Source organism: Marmota flaviventris, chromosome 9 (genome assembly GCF_047511675.1).
Source record: "Marmota flaviventris isolate mMarFla1 chromosome 9, mMarFla1.hap1, whole genome shotgun sequence".
Lineage (NCBI taxonomy): Eukaryota > Metazoa > Chordata > Mammalia > Rodentia > Sciuridae > Marmota > Marmota flaviventris.
Window position 1 is genome coordinate 72,784,145 of NC_092506.1, and position 23,266 is coordinate 72,807,410.

At 33.8% G+C, this 23,266-nt stretch overlaps 1 protein-coding gene across 1 annotated transcript in view; it reads right to left on the reverse strand.

Annotated features, from left to right (window-relative positions):
• Positions 1-23,266, reverse strand: part of Dlg2 (discs large MAGUK scaffold protein 2) — a 2,015,095-nt gene that overhangs the window by 1,701,006 nt on the left and 290,823 nt on the right. The window lies entirely within an intron of this gene.

Below are 23,266 nucleotides of genomic sequence, written 5' to 3' on the forward strand. Positions count from 1 at the left end.
TAAAGAAATGTTACAATAAAAATGATTAGCAAGGGTGGGTGGTGTGGTTCAGAGGTCAAATACCCTGAGTTCAATCCTCAGTAACCAAAAAAAAAGATGAGCAAATAACAAGGATCTAGTAAGAACAGACAGAAGAGGGGATAGAGAGCCAATATAACTTCCAACTCTTAAAAATACAATTATTTAAAGATGTATTAGTGCATGACTAGGAGGATAGATTGAGATAATATATAAAAAGAATAATTAAATGCTCCATGGTAGGTATACTGGTGCTGATTCTAATATTATTATAACCTTAATAATGTTGAAATTTTGGAAAAACATGTTTTTATTTAAAGCTAAAAAGTCAATGACTGGGTTGAATACCAAATTGAAGAAACAATAACAGGGAAAAATATCCAAGAAATTATCCAGAATGTGAACACAAGAAAAGAAAAAAAGGAAATTAAAGTGATGCTAAGCTAAATAGAAGATAGATAAGAAGGTCCAATATTTTTATAATAGATGGCCTCAAGGAAAGACAGAATAAATAACAAATAATATTTAAAGTTGAAATGACAATAAACATTTTATAACTTGTGAAAATATTAATTCACCTATCATGAAAGCAATATTTTATACTAAAGAGGATAAACAAAAGTTATGCCTAGGACAAGGCACATCAAAATGAAATCACAGAATAACAAAGACAAAGAAAAAATCTTTAGAGCAATCAGAGAGAAAGGACACATCTGATTTTTCAAATATCAATAAAAGAAGCTAGAAGATAGTTGTTTTAAAGAAATGTTACAATAAAAATGATGAGGAAGGAACTGCAAAACTTTGAGATGAAATAACTGTTAACAACTATTTTGAGATAAACTGTTAACAGTTGCATTCTTTTGCAATTTTTGTATCTAATCTTTAAAAAAAAACTTGCATACAGAATATATAAGAACTTTCTTAAAACACTTTAAGAAACCAAATAATCCAACACAAAAATTGGCAAAAGATTTGAATCAATGCTTCACAAAGAATATAATTGATTTCAAACTGGTTCATGAAAAGATATGCACAATATTAGTCACCAGGGAAATGAAAATTAAAACCACAATAAGACGCCAGCACATGTTGATTATAGTAGCTAAAACTAAGAAGACTGATCATACCAGGCATTGACAGTGAAGTGCAGAAACTGGAACTCTCCTACACTGATGATGAGAGTGAAAATGATATATCTTTGAAAATCATCATAAATTGAAAATACTGAAGTCAAAAACTGCATTTAGGGGCTGAGGATATAGCTCAGTTGGTTGAGTGCTTGCTTCGCATGCATAAGGCCTTGGGTTCAATCCCTACCACCAAAAAGAATAATAAAAAAAAAAAAACCACCTGAATTTAATGTAATTAGCCTACCAAACATCATAATCTAGCAACACATTACACTATAGACTTTCATTGTTTAGTCTGGTGATTTATGTGGCAGACTGGGAACTGTGGCTCACTGCTGCTGCCCAGCAGTGCACGAGTATTATACCCAATATCATTAGCATGAAAAAAAATCAATATTCAAAATTTGAAGTGCAGTTTCAACTGAATGTGTATCATTTTCACACTATCATCAAGTTGCAATTATCATAGAATTGTAGACTTGTAGACTTCCTGTTGTTGATTCAGTGGACAGAGTGGACAAGGAAATGGGATAAAGGAGGAACATAAAGGTAGATGTAAATTAATGGTAATGATCTAGTTCTAGATTTGAAAATTTCAGGATGGCAATTTCAGAAATGTTTATTTTTATTGTTGTGCATATTTTATATAAATTATATATTATTTTCTATAAAACATTGAGTTTCTTAAATAATGGAAATTTTTAAGTGTTTCATCAAAAGTAAAATTTACATTAAAAAGTTAAAAATTCTTAAAAAGTTTATGCATAGTACACTATGTATATTCTTTCACTAGCAAATGTATCTGTGAATGTATCTGTGAAGTAATGTATCTGTGAAGTCATGTTTGGAAATGCATAATACTAAGAGGTTAAAGCTCTGTGTGGGGTGTGTGTGTGTGTGTGTGTGTGTGGTGTATTCATCCCATATTTTTTACATACTGTAAGGATTGATAGAGTACTAATTGGCCAATAAATGCCAGAGGAATAGGAATAAGAAAGTAAACTTCATAAAATGAAATGTTTATATCATCTGGTCTCAATAATTAATTTTAAAAAAGAAAAGAGAAGAAATCTCTGTGAAGATTCCTGCAGTTAGAGTCTCTTTAAAAGATAATGACTTGTATGTTCAAAACAATTTTTGCAGATAATTGAATTTCAAGATTTTTCCCTTTACACCAATTTTTAGGATGTCAGCATTGTTTTATACATAGCATTTTAAAATAAGAAATTTTGGTATACTAGATTATAAATTATCCAGAAAAGGAAACATATTAATCATACTCATATCAACAAGCTATACTTGGAAAACACAATGGAGAAGAGGGACTTCATCCCATTTAGGAAAACCCTATGGAAAATCAATCTAACAAAAGAGGTGAAAGACCTCTACAATGAAAATTAAGGAACTCTAAAAAAAAGAAATTAAAGACCTTAGAAGTGGAAAGATCTCTCATGTTTAAGATAGGTAGAATCAATATTGTCAAAAGCACTATACAGATTTAACACAATTCCTGTTGAGGTTCCAATGACATTCTTCATAGACATAGAAAAAGCGGTCATGAAATTCATTTGGAAAAATAAGAGGCCCAGAATAGCCAAAGCAATCCTCAGCGAGAAAAGTGAAGCAGGAGGCATCACTATACCAGATCTTAAATTATACTACACAGCTGTAGTAACAAAAAAGGAAAGTTATTGACCCACAAACAGACATGAAGACCAGTGGAACAGAATAGAAGACACAGAGACAAACCTACATAAATACAGCAGGGGGTGGTGGGGTAGAGGGGATATTCACAAATTAGATAGGGTGGGGGGGCGATGGAATGGGAAAGACAGTGCAATGAATTGGACATTAATTTCCTATGTTCATATATGAATACACAACCAGTGTAACTCCACATCATGTACAACCACAAAAATGGGAAGCTATACTCTAAGTATTATGTCAAAAGTCATTGTACTATTATGTATAACTAAAAACAAGAACAAATAAAAAGATTGAACTATTTTTAAAAACCCTATGGACAGGATTTTTAATATTAAATTTGCATTTTTTTAATATTTATTTTTTAGTTGTATTTGGACCCAATACCTTTATTTAATTTATTTATTATTTTTATGTGGTACTATGGATCGAACCCAGGGCCTCGCACATGCCAGGCAAGTGTTGTACCACTGAGCCATAACCCCAGCCCAAATTTGCAAATTTTAATTAACCTGTGCCTCCCAAATGTGATAAAATGCTCAAATTCTCTTTTACTCCTTTCAGTGCTTTTTCTCTCTACCTAAGCAACTATAAGAGAGGAGGAAAGTAATCTTAATGTCAAAGATTACTTAAATTTGAAAATTATTCTATGATCAAGTCAAATTTCACTTCTGTTGAATAATTGCTAGCCTGACATATATCCACTTGTCATTTTCCAAGCATCTCTCTTTGGCACCCTTTTGTTCCACTACCATCACTGTCAACTTTCCATGACCACTACCAGAATTCAGGCCCTTGCTCACACTCTTCCCCTAGGTGCAGATGCCCATTCTCCCATATAGATGCCCTCTTGCTCCTTGTATTCCCAGTGCCCAATGCCCTGTCTCACTATTATGCCTTTATACAAAGCATATTTTAAGTAAGAGATTTAAATATGAAATGTCATCAGCATGGAAATTATTCTTAATAAAACTGAGTTCCCTTGAATGGGAAGGAAGAACATCAAAGCAGGTACCATTTAAAAGAATAAACATTTGTGTGGAGGGCAGCGGGGTTTGCGGAATTCCAACAATGCTGCTGTTTTTCTCTCATTCTGAGAACATGTTACTCAAATAGATTTAATATTTACTTTTGATTCTATCTTATAAGTAGTTTATCACCTACTTCTCTACAACATTTCAATGAAATATGTGATTTTTAAGTTCTAAGTGAGGCCTTTATGAACAAAGACAATGTCCTGCACAGCTACACATTCTCTAGTATCTAACATCATCCTTAGTCTCAGCAAGCACACAATCAATGTTTGCTAATTTTAGTTTATTTGCATTTCCTCTCTAGGCTCAAACAGAAGAAAAACTACTGACTAAAGTCAAATCCCTTCTCACTTAGGACTGCAGAAACCTACATATTATTTGGATTACATTTTTCTGTGACTTGACTACTTGATCACAGCAGCTAGCACTTTTTATTTTGCACATTCCTCTCTCAAATGTAAAAGCTGTGCAACCTCTGAGGATATTCAAAATAAATTCCTCAAATTCTTGAAGGCATATCCATTTTGAGTTCACAATTTGTTAAAGAAATAGTCTATGAATTATTGCCAAATTTACATGTAAGTGCTTCTCAAACTTTACAGTACACATGAGCCACCTGGAGATCTTGGGGCCTGAATGTCTGCATTTCTAACAACCTCCCAGGTGATGACCATGGCTTCTAATACACCTTAGTTTGAACCTGAGGCTTCATACTCTCATTTCATACAGCCCTCTTCATACTCTCTTTATGCAGCCTCTCATTTCATACAGCCCTTATTCAGTTATAATCTTCTTCAGAGTGAAGAGGTGGGAATGGAGGAATTCTAGTAAAAAGAAGCAAGTTGCCCATGGATTTAAAAATAATAACTACTTAGTGGATATTATTGACTTAATTAATACAGATTCAATTAGTTAGATAATTCAGTTAAGAGGAAATGTATTTCAGTTCTGCCTTCAGGACACACACACACACACACACACACACACACACACAAACACATTTATTTATTTATTTCTAGGTGATGTCTAAAACAGTTCTTGTTCAGCTCAACCTCTCTTTCTTGTTTTAATCCAAATTTTTTGGAAATAAGAACTGGCCTTATAATGATGATTCTGGAACAGTAAAGTTTTCAATTGTTAAATTGTATGTTCAATGGAATCCATAATAAAGAGGATTATCTTTACAAGCACACCCTTCAAAACTAATATATTTAAAATATTTCATCTTCTTCCAAGCAGAGACTATCTAATATAGCATGCTTACTTCTATGATACTGCTTTTTCCTCAAAAGCACTTTAGAGCTCCTCTTTGAGAGATATCTTCAAGTATCTGAGCAATATATTTTGAATATCCTCCCAAGTGACAAATCATTTTAATCTGAGCAGAGATTTGATTTTTTTTAAATAACCAAAATTCATCAGACAAAAGGTGAATAAGATGCATGATAAAAAGTAGACTTTTTTACATGACTTGAATTAAATTTTAAAAATATGATTCTTAAATTATGAGACTTTTTTATGACTCATAAATTGCTCTGTAATTATCTACTTAAACACAGTAAAACAAAAAAGTAACCACAGTGAAGAATTTATAACATATTTATATGTGTTCTCATCTATTATATCATAAAAGTGATGGGAAAAATTTTCATGCTACCTAGTAAAGTATTATAGGAACAATTATAATCACCTCTATTTTCTGCTAACCATAAACCTCTACAGATATTGTGGGTTTATTTTGTGATTGACATATATAATTATCATTCAACCTGTTTAGTGCCAAGAAGTAGTTAAAATCAGCTAATGATTTTTTTCTTATCACCTCAAAAAAGAGAGGGTAATCTTGTAAGATGTGCTTTAAGACATATGTCTTATGCTCCTTATGCTCTTCCAGCATACCCTGTTCTCTGTAGGGCTTTGTATACCACACACCTGATTATGCAGCTGCACAGTATAACACAGTTGCTCTTGTTGTATTTAATGATCTTACAAATTGCAGCCTTGGGGTTCCATTAGTCTTTCCTAAACACTTGGTTCTGTTAGGAGAACCAGATAAATGCTTGATCTGATTTCTTTATCTTGCATCCAGATCCAATACTTTCTCTTCTACAAAATAAAATATTATTATTGTTCTTGTTCATTTGAGTACAAAAGCATTGAAGTAGAACTTTCAATAAAGGCTGCATTGGTGTGATAAGTACCCTACCTTGTACTTTGCAGTCAGACAAGTTTACTTATGGGTATTACCTAGAACTAGAGGAATGAAATTGAATTTGAGGAAGGGGTTGAAGCTGAATGCAGATGAAAAGAAAATATAAATTGAGTTTCACAGCCAAGAATAAAGAGTGAAGCAAGGTTAATGGTAGGTACAAACTAAGTACCAAGTAAAGGAAGAAAAGAGGCAAGACAGGGATAAGTACAAAATCTAGAATCCAAGGACTAATGCAAAATGGGGCTCAATAGATATTAAAGAAGCAAGATCAGAGAATGAGAAAATACTTATACACAATGGTTCAAGCAAATTTCCACAATGATATGATATTAATTTGCTTCTTCTGTACCTAGACAAAACACAAACAGGAAGGGAGGAAGGAAAGGAGGAAGGAAGGGAGGAAGGAAAGGAGGAGAGAAGGGCAGAAAAGGAATGGATTAGGAATGGAATCTTATTTTCAAAATAATTTCTTCTTCTAAAACAACTAGGGCTTTATGAAGAAAGGGTTGGTTCCAGTATTACAGCAAAGAAATTATAAGCTTTTTGCACCAGAAAGTAAAATACTTAATATCATTGTTTTAGTCAGATTTTGCACTGCTGTGACTAAAAGACTTGTCCAGAAAAATTATAGAGAAGAAAAATTTTATTTAGGGGCTTGTGGTTTTAGAGGTCTCAACTGTCTCCATTCCTTGGGGTTTAAGGTGAGACCGAACATCATAGCAGAAGAGTGTGGTAGAGGAAAGTGGCTCCCACGATAATCAGAAAGCAGATAGAGACACCACTAACCAGATACAAAGTATATATCCCAAAGGCATGACCCCTGCCCGGGGACCCACCTTCTCCAGCCATACCCTACTCACCTTCAGTTACCACCTGGTTAATCCCATCAGGGGATTAATTCACAGGTTGGGTTAAGGCTCTCATAACCCAATAATTTTTCCTCTAAATCTTCTTGCATTGTCTCACACAGATTTGCTTTTGAGGGACACCTTACACTCAAACCATAATAATCATGGGTGGTATTATATTAAAAGGATATGAAAACTAGTTTGAAGGGGCTCCTAATGACCAAATATGTAACAATTTAGGCATTAAAAATAAATTAATGTTAGTAATGATTATAAACAGTTTAATTAAATAATAAATAAATGGGTGATTATTTGGGGAGAGTGATTAAATGGGGAGAATGGGAAACCCTTCCTTGCAGTAGAATTTGAGCTAATAAGTTTTATAGTATCTCTCCACAAATCAGAACAAACTGGCATAGGTACCTACTGTTGTTATGAACCAAAAAGGACAAAGCCTCATTTTTTGTCTATTTCTGCCCAAAACTGCATAAGCTGAATCTAATTATGAGGAAACATTAGAGAAGTACAAATTGCAGGACATTATACAAAATACCTGGCCTGTAATTTTCAAAAATGTCACAGTCAAGAAAAAAAGGCTGATGAACAGGCAGTTTAAGGGGGACTAAAAAGACATGAAAAATAGAATGTATGCTTCTGAATAGATCTTGGACTGGGGAAATATAACTATAAAAGATATTATAGAGACAAGTGCTGAAATTGAATATGAATTGTACATTTGATAAAAATGTTGGAGCAATGTTAAATTTCCTGATTTTATAGCCATATTATTTATATGAGAATATTCTCATTTTTAGGAAATACATGTTGAAATATTTGGTGATAAAGGGGCCTCCTGTTCCCAACTCTCTCATATGGTTCTTTAACAATATGAATATAGATACAGATAGATTAAGAAAAAAAGAAACGTGTGTGTATGTATATATGTATATATATATATGTATATATGTATATATATATATATATATATATATGCATATATATGTGTGTGTGTGTGTGTGTGTGTGTATATATATATATATATATATATATATATATATATATATATATAAAATGATAAAGCAAACATGTAAACATCTAGTGAATCTGGGTAAAGTGAATACATAGGAGTTTCCTGTTATTAGTCTTATAACTTTTCTGTAGTTTTTTAATTATATTGAAATATAATTTTAAAGAGTAGTAAGGTGAGTAGGAGGTTTTAGGGTTAAGTGTGGAATTTGGAACGCTCTACTAACATTTGTGAAAAATATCTAGAAGAAAGACATCTAAAGAGGAACAAAGTATAAAGTGCAGAATGAGGACCAAGTGTTAAAGTATATGCTTTTCATGTTTGGGGTCCTAGGTTCAATCCCCAGCACAAATAAATAAATAAAATGCAGAATGTGATAAAAGATAAGGAAAATCAGTGGGGTGGGCATAAGTGAGAGGCTAAGTATTCCTTATTCAAAATTCTTGTCACCAGAAGTGTACAGATTTTATATCTTTTTTAATTTTGGAATATTTCCATATGCATAGTGAAATGTCTTAGAGACGTTTTTATAGTTTGGATCTGGAATGTCCCCCAAAGATTCATGTATTAAAGGCTTGGTCCCTAGGTGGTGGCGTTATTGGGAGTGGACAAAACCTCAGGAAGTAGGGCCTACTTGAAAGAAGTAGGTCATGGTGGGGTGTCTTAAAGGGAATATCTCGACCTGGTTCCTTCCTCTCTCTCTCTCTCTGCTTCCAGCCATGATAAGCTGAGCAGCTTTGTTCTACCACAGACCCCATCATGATATTCTGCCTCACCACAGTCCCCAATTAACAAGTGATCATGGACTGAAACCTCTGAAACTCTGAGTCAAAATAAATCTTTCTCCCTTTAAGCTGATTTTCTCAGGTATTTTGTCACAGCTATAGAAAGCTAACATACAAGTCTAAACATAGAATTCATGTGTGTGTGTGTGTGTGTGTTTAGGGTACCTGCATTTTAACTGCAACTTGTCACATGAGATCAGGTATGAAATTTTTCACTTGTGGTATCATGTCAGCGCCCAAAAAGTTTAGAATTTTGGAGCATTGCAGATTTTATATTTTTAGATTAGGGATGATGAACCTATATAATCTGAAAGTTAAAACACAAGCTTTGAAGTCAAACAGGCCCTGGATCTACTATGTACTAAGTATATAACCTTTGGCAACTCACTTAACTAGGACAGTTTCTGTACCTATAAAATTTACATATACAAATAATCCACAGAGTTGAATAGTTATGAAGAACATACTCAATAAAGTCAGCTATTATCTTTTGATTAATTTGTCATCTTTAAACAATACTATGTACACAGAAGTTCTCATTAAATGCTGGCTATCTGAACACAAAATTTTTTCAGCCAGGAGTCATTTCTTTCAGAAGAAATGAGTCAAGTGTGCAGACGCTTGGAGAAATAAAGCAGAATCAGTAGAGGCAGAAAATTGTTATTTATAAGTTTAGAAAATAGCAAAGTGAAATGGAAGTTTTTGTAAAAATGTAATAAGATGTACATGAAGCAATGCACAGTGCTTCTGTGCCTTAAATAAGAGTTTCAAAAATACAACCTCTAAAACAAATTTTAATTCAAAACATCACTAATGAATAAGTGTGATACTTCAAGTTGCTCAACAGCAGGCACTAAATACACTCAAGATATTGTTAATGCAAATTAGCTACCTTTTATCAGTACTTACATTCCCAAACCACCTCCAGGTGTGTATTATTCTATATCTAGGATATAATTAACTTTCAATCTCACATCAGTCATCTAAGATATAGGTATGTTATAAATCCTTTTTAATCTCACAAAGACTTAATATGCAAACTCTAGAAATCTTGGAAATTTAAGCAACTATGTGTAATCTTACATGAAAGTAATTTTAAATTCTATTTCCCTTCATGCTTCCCTGCCCCTAAAAAGTCTTAAATATGTTCCAATCAGTGATTAGGAATGTATATTGATCATTGAAAGAGGGAGAGAGGAAATAAATTAGCATTTCCCATTTACTTGGTATATGTTAGGCATTCAGACTTTGAAAACATCATTTATTTCATTTAATCCTTTCAACCATCTTATGAGGCACATATGCTTATACCTATTTTAGAAATGGAGAAACTAAAACTTGTTGAAGTTTGTGTAGTGGCAAGGCTAGTATTGGAATCCACAATTAAAGCCCATAATCTTTGCCACAACATGCTGCAGTAACATACATAACAGAAAATCAAGGGTTAACTGAATGACATCAAGATTAAAACAAGCAGAGTTCGTTGTCAAATGCATGACTACAATTTCATTTAGAAATTCTTCAGATCACCAGATGGAAGGAAAATTAAACCTAAGGAATTCTTTCAAAAACTTTCCAAGTCCTGTTACCAAGAATATTTTAACTAATCTCGACTGCACAGTGCTTAGCTGAAGCTATTTAGTTTCTCTCTCCATCAGCAAAAATATCAAACAGAATGAGAGTTTGGACTCCAGGGACCAGATCTTTCTAGCTGATGAAAGCCAGGGGAGGCAAAGATGCTTCTGTAGAGAGGTAGCTTCAGACTGTCAGCATAGTTGAGCTTGGAGACAATTAAATGTTAAAAAGAGGATGCTACAGAGATTTTATTGGCTTCTCAGATTTGCTTTAGACATGCTGTGAACACAGGGTATTCAATATTAATTATGTAATAATATTGTAATATTTTTTTCCTGAGGAATCAGAGCTAATTTTAACAGAAAATAAACAGCAACAGAGAAAAAGATAGGTATGAAATAAGAAATTAGACTGGAAGAAACTTTACTATTTGGCACGTTAAATATAGATTTACTTAATATTTTGTTTAGTAGTAATTTAATAATCAGTACAATCAACCAATTCAAATGAGCCCAGAATAGCATTCAGTCTGCAAGATGTATAAACATGTAATAAGTAGTAAAATCAGAACCTGTTTCTGCCTTGCAAAGAGCCTGGTCCACCTCATTCTTTCAAAGTTGGTATAAAGGGACTCATTATAAATTGCCAGAATGACAAGATTCTTCTGTATTGGTTTTCATTTGTTTCATTTTGTTCTTTCTTTTTCTTAGTTTGGACAAACAGTTCATATGATAAGGCTATATTAACCTCTATTCACTAATGCCATAAGCTTTTGTTATGTATACCATGTAATGAAGGGTGTTACTTTGGCAGACTGAAACACATAATGTCAACTACCACTTGATAAAAGTGTCATATTTCACCGCTCCAAAAAGATTTATTTAAATGGAGGTCTATAATCACTTCATTTGGAATTGACTTAAGAAGTGCCAACTAATGGCTAACCTCAAGAAGAATGTTACTTACAAACACCAAAATTCAAATCATCTGAAAAATAATTTTATAGTATACAAATTATTTAAAAATATACTTCTATAAAACGTATAATACAAATTTATTATGATGATATAAGTTCAATTATATAATTGTTATACATAATTGACATTATAATAATTTGTCATAATATACAAATTATGCATACCATTAGAGTACCAGTATAATTATATCCATTATATTATATTAAGCTTATTTTCTACTATACTAGGTAATTTAATTAAAGCATATTGCTTCAAGTAAAATTTCAGAAAAATAAAGTCTTGAACCATTAAATCTATCACCACCTTCTTCAGTACCAACCTCCCCCAAATCTAAAGAACTTGTTTAAAATTTTTATGCCCAAATATAAAAATACAGATTAGAAAATATGCTACCCTACATATTTAATCTATCATTAGTTTACTTTCATATATGCTAAATAAAGCAAATTGTCTTTTGTTCTGAAGTGAGAATGGACAGCCAGCCATGGATAACAGTTTTATAATACAGGAACTACCTAATCCCTGAAGTCTTCAAGTATAACAGGAAACTTTGTTGTTCTCACTTGAATTGTCTAATGTACAATAATCTTGAAACAGCTATAAAACCACATCAGACCCCATAATCAAATTGGAAGGCCATTATGCCAATTTCCAGACAAGGAAAATTTCATGCTATTAGTTCCACTAACAATTTCTTGTAAATGGTAATATTTGCTATTGCTTTCTGAACAATATATCTATAAGCTCCTCTCCCTATTTTCTTCCTCTTCTTCTGATTACCTTTGTCCTTTCCCTTCCCTTTCATTCCTTTTCTGAACAATTCAGTCTCAAAGCCATTAGGTGAAGCAGTTAGAGTCAGGTCTTTTCTGGTGAAGAAAAGTCTTGGGGAAAAGAACTGTGATGGCTCAGAGCAGAGTGTCAGAGCCCAACCAAGGTAAAGAGGGCATCCATGTGTTGATCTGGCCTAGAGAAGAGTTACAAAGCCTGATGAGTAAGGAAGCATCAACAAAAGAAATTAACTGGTTTGAGCTGTTGGAACCAAAATAAGTTAAGAAGGGCCAAATGGGTTAGGTACAATTTAAGTATGGGGTCAAAGTCTCAATAGTAAGTGGTTAGAAAGGCCTAGACTGTCTTGTTACTGCTAATTAAGTGAGAAAGTCTTCTATACTGAAGGGTAGCCTAGTGAGAGTTGTGAGAGCTTGAGTTTGGTAAGAACATCTGTGCTAGGGTGGCAGTGCAATAGGAAGATAGTTATATACTGGGGATTGATCAAGTAGGTAAATAAAATAAAGGAATCAATAATCTATTGTCACATTAATAATAATGTATCATTTATCAATCCTTTACAAAGCAAGTTAAGCATCTGTATGTATATTATCTCATTTACTATTCCCTATAATCATACGAGATAGTCCTATTTTTTTACCCACTTTGCAAAAGCAGAAACTCAGGAAAAACAGGTTAAAAAATGTGTCTAGTTTACTTGGTCCATACTGTTGGAGCTAGGGTAAAAAGAACCAGGTTTATCTAACTCTAAAACCTGTGGTCTTAACTACTACAAACTGTCTTTTTATGTCTAAAGTAATTGGCGGATTTTCTTTGTTTCGCTCTGTGTTTACAGGGCTTTTGTTTGTTTATTTTATTTTTCTCCTCATCTAGAATGCTTTATGGACCATAACTCAGCAGTTCCAGCTCAAAGCTTCTTTCTCCCAATAGCCTCTTCCACCACAAGTCATTGCCTTTGTACACTGAAGTTATCTTGTGATTCTTATGGCTCCGTGTCAGTGGTATATAGGTTTTACCTCCCTACATGTAAGCTTTGCAAAGTTAAACACCAAGTCATACTCTACTTTTTGTCTGTTGTAAACAATGGTTGTCAAATTTTATCCCTCATCCAAAACACCCAAAGAACTCATTTAAAAACAATATAATATTAGACCATACCACCAGAATTATGATTCTGTAGTCTAGGGCAGGTCTCAATTTTTACTTTTCTAATAAATCCCCAAGCAGTGCTGATGTTGCTGGTTCAAGAACCAACTTTTGAGAACCATTACTGTAGGAAATTTAATTGCACCTTTTAAATGTAGCTATATACTATTTTAAGATTTATAGAACAGCGATACATATTTTATCATTTTTGATATTATAATATCCTTTGAAAGATACAATATATCTGTCATAAAATATTTTCTATCATCTCCAACAGTCAATTTGTTGTTCTGTCTTTCCCTCCTTTTATTCATTCACTCATTTCTTCAACAAATATTCATTAAGAAAGTATTATGTACCTAATACTAAGATAAGGCAGTGAATAAGACAGATTGGTATCTAGTCTGATTAAAAAAAAAAAAAAACTAACCACTGGACAGGAAGAAGAAGGAAAAAAAAGCAATGTAGGACAACTTTCCCTATCTTTACCTCCAATTCCCTTCCTGGGAGGATAAATGAGAGCAAAGAAACAAAATGTTAATTAGCACAGTAACACACTGAAGTTATACTGTAATAGGGTAGGCAGAGAAATGTGTAGTTTTGCATGTATGTTATAGATTTTTCACTTTGAAATACCTATTGGGTCTAAACTATCCTTCAAAAATGTGTAGATGTAAAGCATGGTATTATCCCTCCAGCTCCTCGGGGGTACAGTAAATGGAATCACTGACAGAGAAGAGAGAAGAGGTGTTTCAAAAATTCAGTGAAACAGGAGAAATAGTGGTATAAGATGAGGCTAGAGAGGCAGGCAGAAACAATTTGTATTCCATTCTAGCCTTTTAATACCATGCCCCCTTACTGGGGTCTGAACCCAGCCAGGGGTGCTTACTACCACTGACTTACCTACATACATCTCCATCCATTTTTATTTTTTTATTTAGAGATAGGGCCTTGCTTAATTGTTGAAGCTAGCCTCAAACTTAACTATCCTCCTGCTGCATCCTCCCAGGTCATTAGTATTACTGGCATGCACCACCATACCCAATCCATATTATACTTTGTAGACTGAGAAATCAAAGATTGTATCTGTAAATTTTGTCTCATCATTGCTGTGAGGTTAGTATATATCTAATAAGTGCAGAATTAAAGAATCAATAGATAATGTATGGATGGACAGTTAGATGATGATGCATGAATTGATAGGTTAACAAAAATACCAATACACACACATACATTATATATGGTGCAAAAAGCAGCACAAAATTATGTGGCATGATCTGGAAATAAAATAATGAATGAATGAATATAAAGGAGAAAAGAAGCCTGTGTGTCTGAACGAAGCAGTGCTAGAACTGTGAATAGACTGGGACTCTTCTTTTCAACTCCCTCATTCCACAGATGAAGAAACTACATGGTGAATTTAGGTGACTTATCCAAGAACATAAAGTCAATAGTGATTGAAACAGGACCTGAATCACCTGATACCCAAACCAAGAAGCTTTCCACTAGAGTCATAGCTCATTCTTAATCTAGATGCATAAAAACAAGCCTCTAACAGTCACTATGTAAGCAGATGTGAAGCACATCAGAATCTTATTCCTAAAGGATGCAAAACAACTAGTAGCTGTCACAATTTTTCCATTTAGAGTTTTAAGACTTAGCTTGGAGTGATAAAGACATTCATCCCTCCTTGTTATAAAACTGATTCATTACACAAAGCAAAACAGGCTATTCTCTCAATGTTGCAATTTCCTTTTCTACCTTTAGCCTAAAAGAATTAATGCAAATGGTATAGAGGCAACACTCAGCAGAAAATGATCTTGAGAGCACATGAGGTCAGACTGTCATGGGAAGAAATCTCTCCAAGCAGCTGCGTAACTACCTATAATTCACAGAAGGTTAGAGTCAATAGGATTCTGAAAGGCTGACTCCACATTCTGTTCCTCTTTAAGGTAACTGTTGTTTGTCAGAAACTTGGATGAATTCTACTCATATATCACAAATACTGGTTTTGCCCTGAGTGACCTTTGTTTGGTCTGTTATTATATTTCCAAGCAAGCTTGCTTGCTTTCTTCTTTCTTTCCTTTTCTTGTCTTTCTTTCTTTCTCTGCCCGAGTTCCTCTATAATACTATTATCTAAACAAAAATGTATATTTGACTCATTTAAGCATAATTTTATTATTACTCAAACTATTGTTATTGGTAGGTACAAGCTATGCCACCCTCTTTTAAGAAGCATCAGAATGCCTGCAGTGACTTCAATTCCCTTCTGAATCATTTCCTACACACATCTGTCCCAGCCTGCCTGGTGATTGCTGAGCATGAGACCCAACCTTAGTCAATCACCAGATGGGCCAATTGGCTCTGAAATGATCTGCTTCACAAAGGTGGTGGTGGGCTAAAACAATAGGGCCCTCTCACTTGAGAAATTTAAACAAGACAAACCAAAGCAGAAAGTTGATTAATGGATAATGGTAGGAAGAACAGAAGTTGAAAGAGTAGCATATTAAGCTTTGGGGTAGAGATTTGGGTGGGAGCATGGCTGTTGAGGGTATGGTAGAATAACACAGCTAATAACAACAGCAGCTACACAATAATAACAAAAACAACAATAATAAGGAACACTTGTATTTATTGAATCCTCACTATGTTGTAGGGACAGACAAGGCAAAGCACCTAAGATAGCAGAAACAGTTTTATTTGGCTGAAGCCAGGCTCAGAGGGCACAGCTTTTGCTGTAATCAATTAATTCCCTGAACCCCAAGCTCAGATAATTTCCGAATTTTATACCCACCATAAGGGGAGGGGCTCAGAAGTTCACAGTCTGCAGAAATTCACATAAAAGCAGTTTTACTTTCACTGTTCTGGGCAAGTTAACCCTTCAAGGATGACACCTGAGAAGGGGAGACCTTATTCTCCCCTTTCTTTCCTCCCTCTGCCAGAAGTTACCAAGGAGCTCAATTGGTAACTTTTCTTATCTTAGAAACAGACATCTCTGTGAAGCCAGAGGCCTTGTTAAAGGATTTGTCTTTTTTATCACATTTTGCATTTGCAAACACACTTCTACAAACTACTGTACTGGATACATGTTTTTAAAAACAAGTAAAGGGGCGTTCAGCACCTGGAGTGCTGATTTCTTCCCAGCCAGTGGCCAAGTAAAATAGAGCAACAGGAAAATAGGAAGTTTAACTACACTGAACTTTTTTGTAGAGACTCTTTTGCTTATAATCTCAAAATCAATTATGGTGAAGATTTCTGGAGAAGTTAAGATTTTCTGTGGAGAAATGGGGTGCCACTACAACTATATGACAGACATGAAAAGAAATCCACATGTATTATTCCACCTGAACCTCACAATTTCCTGTAAGGTAGATTCTGTTATCATTTACATTTTACTGATGAGAAAATGAGGCAAAGAGAGTTAAGGAAATATACAAAGTCACTCCTTTAGTAAGTGATGGAACCAGGATTCCAACCCAGGTTTTTCCATTTCAAAACTCCTGCTCTTACCCATTATCCTGAGTTAGAGCATGTTTTATGTCAGGCAAGCTTCACACATTGCTTGAGATCCCTGCTTTTACTTCCAGTTGAATTTATACAGCAAGCCCCCATTACTTGAGGAAAATTGAATACATGGAAGGTAGAACTCTGGACCTTAAAAATATAACCAGAATTGATTTGGGGGTACCAAGGCCATGAGTTATTTTTTTTTTCAACCTATGAATTGTTACCCACCTAGATTTATTTTAATCCCCTCTATGACATCTTACTATAAAGAGTTTTATAATCTTTGTTAATCGTGATTAAGGGAAATGGTGATAATGAAAAAGGGAGAACGGAAGAATATTAGAATATCAGGACAAATATGTAATTATATGGTATATGCAATAAATGCTCATTAAGAGCTAACTATGTATAAATTTACACATACCCATGTGTGTCCCCCAAACCAACCATCTACTTAATTCATATTACACAGGTTAATGCAAAAGTCACAATAACATAAGTATGTGTTCTGTTCATATCTTTCAAGCTATGTAACTGCTATAACCACACTACCTTGTATCAGAGTTGATAGTAAAATCAGAAATTGAATATTTAAATATGCAACATGGGATAGCGTAAATATTCACAGGTCTGAATTCTAGTCCCACTATCATTATCTAGCTATCTGGCTTTACAAATATCATTATCTGTCTGACTCCAGTCTCATCTAACTAGATAATTGCACAACATAAAAGTCAATATCCTTTTAACTTTGCATTTCTGCTGGTTTTCATTTACTTTTGCTAAAAAAAAAAAAAAAAGAGTAAAAATAATGTTTGTTTATTTTTTTGCCAGATAGAAGCAAGTAGACCCACCAAGTATATAGTGGTCAATTTTTAGGACTTACAAAAGAAACTAAGTTATTTGTGGTTTTCAAAAACAACTTTTTGTGGTTTTGGAATCAGATTCTTTTGTTAAACAAGATCTTAGACAAAATCAAATAAATAAAACTAAAAATAAGTAAACAAAAAAAAAAGCTTCTCTGTTGCAAAGGGAACAGAAGGAGCTTATTTAAGATACATCAGATAATGCATAGGTCAGATTTTCATAGCCCTTCATTTCCAGGGAACAGTTTAAAAACAATGGCTACTCAGAGAGCAGAGCCCAAATAATCATGTCAAATGCTGCTATTCATTCCCTATGCAATAAATACACAAAGAAACTTAAGAAGTAGAAGATATACCTTCTGCTCTCAAGAAGTTTGTAGTCTCCATGAAAAGACTGGGTATAAATTTGGGAATTAATTTAAGAAAATCAAACAGCAAATAAAACTGGGCAAATAAGATAAGTTCAGGTTCTAAAGAAAGGCACTGTAGAGAGTGGTTCAAAGTTCAAAAATATTATTTAATACAACTAAATTTTTTTTATAAAATCATGGTACAAAATTCCTACTGAGCAAAACAGGTAAGGACAGGAAAACAACAATGGATTTGGCAACATGTAGGTCATTGCTGACCTCAATAACTGCAGCATCAGTGGAAAGTTGAAAACAATTTATTTATTTGCCTATAGCATTTATACAATAAGTATTTAATTTCCATATACATTTATTTATTTATTATCTGTCTTTCCCCATTAGCATACAGGCTTCATAAGATAAAGGATCTTGCCAGTTATACTCAACTGTTTTACTACTGGAGTCTAAAATATGCCTAGAACTTTGGGTATTCAGTAAATATTTGGTGATCATGTATTGTGCTAGGAACTAGGGGATAAAGTTAGGGATTACAAAATGAAAATGCCATGATTTCTGTTCTCAAGAAGACTTTTGTTCTAACCAGATACATATACAAACAAACAAGTAATTAACACCACTGTTTCTCAAACTTCAATAAAGTATGTATTTATTTCACAAGAAAAAAAAACTGTAGCAGAAAACCATCTCATGTTGGCAAAACATTTTATTATAGAATCATTTAAGAATGTAAAATATAACTGGGTATGAGCTATTTGTCCTTCTGGCTTCTACACAACTAAAAGTAAAATAAATTTACAAATTAAATAAATCAAAACTATGAAACCAAAATAAACTTCAAATTAACATTAATCAATGTTTTGCTCAAACCTACCTGATCCTTCTAACATAAAGGATATTGACTGGCATTGTGTTAACCCTGCCTTGATGTCACTTGCCCTTAGTTCTGTGTAAAGCAGTGATTATAGATTAAGTCTACCTCTGTTCTCTTTACAATAGTCTGTGACATTTAAAGAGTACAACTTGTCTCCAATGAAACTGTAAATACAAGCACAAGTGCAGGCCTTCTGGGAAATCATGCCCAGAGCTAAGTTATAAAGTGGTTATCCAGAGGATCCCAAATAGGCTTTAGATTTATATCTTTTACAAAAGGAAAAACACAAAAAATGTTTTAATGTCATAGAAAATGTGTAACCCTTAGTATATATCTACCTTCTCCCATGGACTGTTTCATCTTTATATGTTTCTGAGTCATGAGTAAGGAGTTTAGAGAGGAAAGAACATAATATATTAAAATGACACAGACTTGGACTTATGCCACCAACTAAATGTGTGACTTTGGACAAGTTACTCAAAATATATGAAATCCATTTCCCTCACATAAAACACGGAAACAGGGGTGCACACCTGTAATCCCAGCAGCTAAGGAGGCTGAGGCAGGAGGGTTGCTAGTTCAAAGCCAGCCTCAACAAAAGTGAGGCGCTAAGCAACTCAGTGAGACCCTGTCTCTAAATAAAATACAAAATAGGGCTGGGGATGTAGCTCAGTGATTGAGTTCCCCCCAAGTTCAATCCCTGATACCACCCCAAAAATTATGGAAAATAATACCTATCTCATCTCATAGGATTATTCTAAGATTAAATTAAATTATATAGAGAATGATGCCTGGCACATACAAGTCCTTTAAAAGTAAGTTTAGGCCTCTCTTTCAGCTCACTCTACTCTTACAACGGGCTACCTTCACCTTCACCTTCAATAAATCTGTACTTTCCCTGTTAAAAAAAATAAAAAGTAAGTTTAATTCCTCTTTTCCTGGTTCCAGGCTATTCTGTAGATCTCTCCTATACCATACCATTCATGATACATTTACTTCACAACTATTTATGGGGCACTTTCTATGTATTTGTCAACACATTATGTACAATGAATATGGGGGGAAAATCCCTGCTGTCATAAAACTTAGAATCTGTAAAGTGTATGACCTAAATAGGATCAATGGAGATAAATACTTTAGAAGGACATTAAAGAAACACACCTGGCAAATGAGCCTATTCTCACTCCCTGGGCTTTAAGATTAACTTTCATTAGCATAAAATTATTTTACAAATAGTATGTAGAGCTAGGCAATTTTCAACCTTCCAGGGCACATTGGAAAAGGATCAACTGCAGACTTGCATGTAGCCAAGTCTCCATTCACAGTCCCTAGAGTGTTGGAAGAGCAATTCAGACCCAGAAATATACCTGGCAAATGAATCTAGTCTCAGGCTCTAGGCTTTGAGAGTAACAGAAATCTGTCTGGATTTACTTGTTGCTACCAAATCAGTGGGTCTAAACATTTCTGCCACATCTTAGGAGCTATGAGTGGGGACCGAGCCACATGCAGGTCAATAGCTGAGCCTTTTTAAATGCATCTGGAAGGCTAAATATTTCTATACTACTAGGTAAAGAAATGTTATGCTAATGAAAGTTAAGACGTTGGGAACTTATGACAAAGGAACACAAGAAAAAAATGTACAGACTGCAGAGGATAGGATATGAGGTATGAAAAAGCTAGAAGAACTGAAAGAAGCACTGAAAGCAAAGGCAGGTTGACTACCATACAATATAACAAATGGTGAGGTTAAACTGTCTCCAGGGCAGAAGTCATGTGCTCCACAAACATTCCTTCAATGAATGAATGAATGTCTGTGACTACAATCTGTAAGAATGACCCCACCAAAAACAGAACAGAAGAAAACTGAAGGAGAAAATTAAAGTATATAAAGTAGAAATCTAAGAAATAGAAGACTTGAGACAAATAATTTAAAAAATTCTTAAAGCTATATAATACATATAAAGCTATATTTTACATATATATTTACATTAATACATTACATATAAAGCTATATATAAAGTATAGCTAACATTATAATTACATATAAAGCTATATATAAAATATAGCTATGTAAAGTATATTACATATAAAGCTATGTTTTATGTATATACATATTATATATATATATATATATATATATATATATATATATATATATATATATTTTGGACAGACTATAGTGAGTGGGGAAAAAAGAGGGAGAGAGAGAAAAAGAATGAAAATTGCTGCCCAGATTTTAAGCATGTAAAAAAATTCCTCTTTTAGCTAGTGTGAAATTTAATTATGAAGAGAACTACTTTATATGGAAATACTTTTTCTAGCATCTTTTAATAGACTTTGGCTGACAGAAATGGACCAAACTCATGGTGAGGTCATTTTTTCTCTAAACCACAATGATTCGTTTCTTTAACTTCAAAGAAATATTGAATCACCTGCACTATATAATAACTTCCAAAGGTAATAAGAAAGAAGTGTTTCCTCATTCTGCTACATCATTGATCCAATTTCAAAACTGTGAACAAAGATTCTTTTCTTAGGGGGGCCGGGGCTGTGGCTCAGTGATAGAGTGCTTGCCTAGCATGTGTGAAACTCTGGGTTCGACTCCTGGCATCACATACAATAAACATATAAAAATAAAGGTATTGTGTTCATATATAACTACAAAAATATTGAAAAAAAAGGATTCCCTACTTAGGACATTGAATCAGTGCCTTACCCATGTACTATCTAGTCTTTTATTCATTTTTTGTTTAGTTAAATAATAAAATCACTGACATTTTAGCCTTATAATGATTTTTGGTGATGATATGTACTCATATCAAAATAAAGCAAGAAAGAAAAAGCAATAACTCTTTTTGGAAAGCCATATTCTAATTAAAAAAATAAATATGAGAAAAATATTTTTTAAAACTTTACTGACTCAACATGTGCTAATTAACCAGTTTAACTCTTCACATTCATTGCCCGCCCACCTTTCTCTTCCTTGCTGTGCTCCCTTAGATGCCGATTTCAACAATGTAACCAAGATTCTTTGCCTTTGGGCTTCTAGTTGGTATTAGCTAATGTGAAGCTCTGGTAGAGGACCAAAAAGTAGGAAGAAAGGTCAGAGAATTTATTCCACTAGTTTCCTTCTTGCTAGGCCAAGGTTTTGCCAGTGGACATATTCATCCATTTACCATAGTTTACCCCAAGAAGCCCCTTTCTTATGACTGAAGCTTTTCCTAAATTCTAGTAAAATGTCCCCTTGTCTCACAGGTGGTAATGGCTTCCAGTTTTGTTGTGGTTTCTCTTAACAATGATTACATTTCTATAAACAATCTAGCCAATAAATTATCTTCAATCAAATGTTGGGGATGCCATTAATTTTTCTTCCAGGACTCATATTTACAATATTATTTAACTTTACTGCATAAGTAATAATAGCATTTATTTAATCTTTTTTATATGGTGGACTCTATACTGAGTCTTTATGTGGATTATTTCACCATTAATGCTTATACAAAAAATATAATTGTTGTTACCATTATTATTCCCATGGCAGATAACATTATTTTTCAGACATTCTATCTTCCTAATTTCCTTAGAATAAATTTATTTGCTCCATTGTTACTGGGATTGGTCCTGTAACTTGCTTTAGTATAGAGAACCATGAGGAAATCAGACATCAATTCTGAGCCTAGGTCTGAAGAGATTGCCCTGTCTCATCCACTTCTACCATTACCATGAAAGTGACACACCTGGTAAGCCTCCTCGTTCCAGAAGGAGGCTTAGAAACAACTATGACAGAGCTACCCCACTCAAACACAATACATACCAATATATCCCCAGAGAAACATATTCTGAGTTCAACCTAGGCAGTGAATCTCTCACCCAATCTAAGCTTAGGTCACATAATCCCCAAATAATGCACAGGCCTATGAGAATAAAAAATTGTTGTCTTAAACTACTGAGTTTTGGGATGGTTTAATATGCAACAACTTTATACCAATAGCAAACAGACATAATTTCAATTTTATATCCATGACGATAAGCTCCACATGGGGTTTTCTACAAAAATAAAAAATAACATGAAGTCAATCAAAAGTCATCCTCTTTCAGTAAGACTAAATTATAGGCCATTAGAGTAAACAACTTACCCCAACAGAAAATTCCCAATGCCATTTAGATGATAGATGATACTTACATTCATTACTCTAAAATATAAGGCCCTTCATAACCTGCTTATGTTTTTTATCCTCTTAATCTAACATCCTCCCTGCTCCTGCCCATCACAGATAAAGCCACAAAAATCTACTTGCAGATAGTTTGTCATCTCTAAAATCTGTTCCTTTACATATACTCTTTTTTCTACCTCTTATCTCTTATCCCTAGCACCAGACTCTTCTTACTCTGATTTCTGCAGGCTG